Below are 3118 nucleotides of genomic sequence, written 5' to 3'. Positions count from 1 at the left end.
TTTAGTTAGCGGCATAGACCACAGCAGCAGTTTTTAAAGTCTGTATCACTTACCATCTGAGAGCTAAGCCAGATGGCAGCAAAAATGCTGTTGTGACATCTTCCTGTGCCACTGGAACAGAGTGGCATAGCGTTATAAAAAGTTTCTGAAGAAAGAAACTGGAACTAGTGGGGCATATTTAAGAGAGGCTTGCACTGCAGTTGCGTGACTTCTAGTGACGCAACAGCGGTCAGACCTTTTAACCATATCTAGGAGATCACGCAAAGCCACTTGGCGTGGCTTTGAATAGTCCCGTAGATAGTGATTAAGGCAAGGCATTGTAAAGCGGTGCGCTGGCTTACTCTGCATTAGGGAGGCGATCCAAGGGCTTTGCAGTGTGTGTTCCAACGCAACACCCATGTTGTTAGACGCATCCCCAAATTTACAGAGCCATGTAAATCTGGGAATGCACCAACACCTTACCCCTCCCCAGGGGAGGGTCAGTGAGGAGAAATATCTTTATTTCTCTTTGTTGTTTCCCCTTTCTATGTGTGCTGCGTTTTGCAGCACGCATAGGAAAAGGGAAAAGCCTCCCAAGATTGTTTTTGTGTAGGAAGGTGCCTCTTCCTTCACAAAAACAATTTTGCCTACAACGCAGACAACCTTGCACCATGGTGCAAGGTTGCCGGCGCTGGCTCTAGGCAGTCAAAATGGCTCCAGCGCAGTGGAAAAGGACAGTATTGCATACATATAACACATTATTGCCCGTTTTCTTTGACACAGGGCACAGCAATGTGACTTGCTGTGCTGCCCTGCGCCAAAATGTCGTAAATCTGCCCCAGTGTTTGTAAGTGTCAGAGAGTTGTTGCAGAAAAGCCCTGATCTGGAAAGGAAGGGCAGAGTTGTATTTATGAAACAACTGTCTTTTGTTGATGGCTGTTCCTTTCTTCATTTGAGGAAGGGCTGGATGACGGATACATTCACTGAAATGTTCGGTTCCTATTCTGAAGAATACTAGGATCAAAATTGTCCCGACAAGGATTCACTCCCCGGTGAACGGAATCTTCTGTACAAGAAAAATAAACCGTGTTTTGGATACTTCTATAATACAGAGATGCCTAAAAGTCATGGGGCCTGGAAAAGCTGCATATGTTCAAAGCGGCTGGTAGGACAAGGTGTTGCTGATGTGAAGGCTTTCTTTGATGTCCAGGTATTCAGAGCTCATCTGAAAGTGGTAGGTTCCGTTGTAACCCGTGGTTCCTGCGGAATGCCATCGCCTTGTAAGGGTCTTACACGTGAACTGGGGGAGAGTTACTTTGTTTGGGGAGACTGATTGAAGACATTGCCATACATTTGATCTGTGGTGCAACTTTTCAAAATGTAAAGGTAGGTTGCTTGCTACACCTTTTGTTTCCATACTTGCAAACCTACCAGGTCGTTTCTCATTCACTAGCAATCAGTATCACGCTTTCGGCACATTGAAAGGTCATAATCTGAACCAAATATTCTGATTGAAAACTGTCTTCCTGCAAAATCCTGTGGAACCTGCCGTTTTGTTTCAAGTTTTCCCCATTTTCCCTTGTGTAAGGCATTGCAGTAGTCCAAATGAGTGCTAATTAATGCTCTGCCTCTTAACATGTAAATCGATTTGCGTCAGGAAGTTGAACATCTCACCAAGATATCTGAGGATGACACTACCAGAGAAATCCATGTCTTGGCTTGAGCTTCAAAATGAAGGCTGTGAACAAGAATAATTCCCAGTGTTTTCACCACCTACACTTTCAGCACAGTATGATGTGAACTCAGAGGGCAAGTGTGTGCTGCTTTACTTGAACAGAGTAAGCGCTCTGGTGATTCTGTCCGATCTCCAGTAAAATTCACCCACTTCGTGCAGTCTGATAATGCGTAGCCATCTTGAAATGGTAATAATTGTCATTTAGTGCAGTGCCGAAAGCTCTGGAAGTAACGGTAGACTGTCTTTTTTGTGAGTTTACCAACTGTTTCTCTTACTTTTTAAACAAGTTAAAATGTGTTTGTTGCGGTAAACGAGAGCAGGAAAGGAAAGTATGGCTGCCGTTTCTTTACCTGTTTGAACTTTAACTTTCATACTGTAGTCCTCTGTCTGTTTCAGGAGCAGCCAACAGGTAACCTGTGTGTGTGTGTGTGTCTGTGTGTGAGACAGGGCCGGGAAAAGGCAGGCTGAATTTGATTGGTGGCTGATTTCTGATATGCAAATTTTTAAAGCATTGTGTCACCCGAGTTCTAGGGAGAACTCTTTCTTGCACAGAAATGCACGCGCATCTGCTGAATGCTATTTTGTGGTCTTATCTATATATTTATATGTTTTTTGACTTGATGCCCAACAGGTGCTTACTGTAGGTAAGAAGGGTTTCCACTTTTTCTGTCTGTGTGAGCTGGAAGTGGTTCAGGCAAGACTATACTTTCAGGGATCATTTCTATAGTTTTTAACTGAGGAAATGTGTTCGAAAGTGTCTGGTCTTCGCTAACCACGAGGAAGAGTTGTAGTGTTTTCTTCTGAGTGCGAAGCCAGTGGACAGTGTTGCATTTGTGCAGCTGCTGTCTGCTATTGATGAACGTTCCTCTCTTCTTTTACGAAGAACTGGAGGAAGGAAACACAAACTGAGTGGTTAGCTTCTTGTTTCAGTTTAAGAGAGTACAGCATTTTAAACTTCTTTTCTTGGATATTTGATGGTTGCCAGATTCTCACTTGACTTGTATTTGCAATCACCTCTTTTGGGCTTTTTTGGGGCTTTCTTTTATAAACTGAGCTTTTCAAACGGTCTTTCTAATCGTAATTTGGTACATTTAAGTAAGGAGGGTCTTTTCAAATGGACCCGGGGAAGGGGAAGATTTACTCACCTTTTACGCAACTCAGCAGGACAACTTGAGGATAAAACGTAGAGAAACAAAGATATTTCTCCTTGTTGCTCCTCAGTTGGGAAGGCGTACGCGTTCCCAGGTTTACTACTCTTAGTAAATCTGGGAATGCATGAAAGAGCATGGGTGGATGCCTAAGATCACCCACTCCCTACCCATGGAACGCCTTCCCGGCAAACAGTAACGCAAGGCAGCGACTTGCGCTGCCATGGGTTACTCTAGATTTATTAAGACATGCAAT

General features: G+C 43.8%; 1 non-coding gene across 1 annotated transcript; it reads left to right on the top strand.

Annotated features, from left to right (window-relative positions):
* Positions 1–2410: 2410 nt before the first annotated feature.
* LOC138286153 (small nucleolar RNA U3) lies at positions 2411–2628 on the top strand. Its single transcript, XR_011201845.1, has one exon. It is a non-coding gene; the product is annotated as a small nucleolar RNA U3 (small nucleolar RNA).
* The last annotated feature ends 490 nt before the right edge of the window (positions 2629–3118 follow it).

The sequence above is a fragment of the Pleurodeles waltl genome, chromosome 3_1 (genome assembly GCF_031143425.1).
Source record: "Pleurodeles waltl isolate 20211129_DDA chromosome 3_1, aPleWal1.hap1.20221129, whole genome shotgun sequence".
In the NCBI taxonomy this organism is placed as follows: Eukaryota; Metazoa; Chordata; class Amphibia; order Caudata; family Salamandridae; genus Pleurodeles; species Pleurodeles waltl.
Note: the sequence above shows the minus strand (reverse complement) of the source record. Positions and strands in the feature narration are given on the sequence as shown.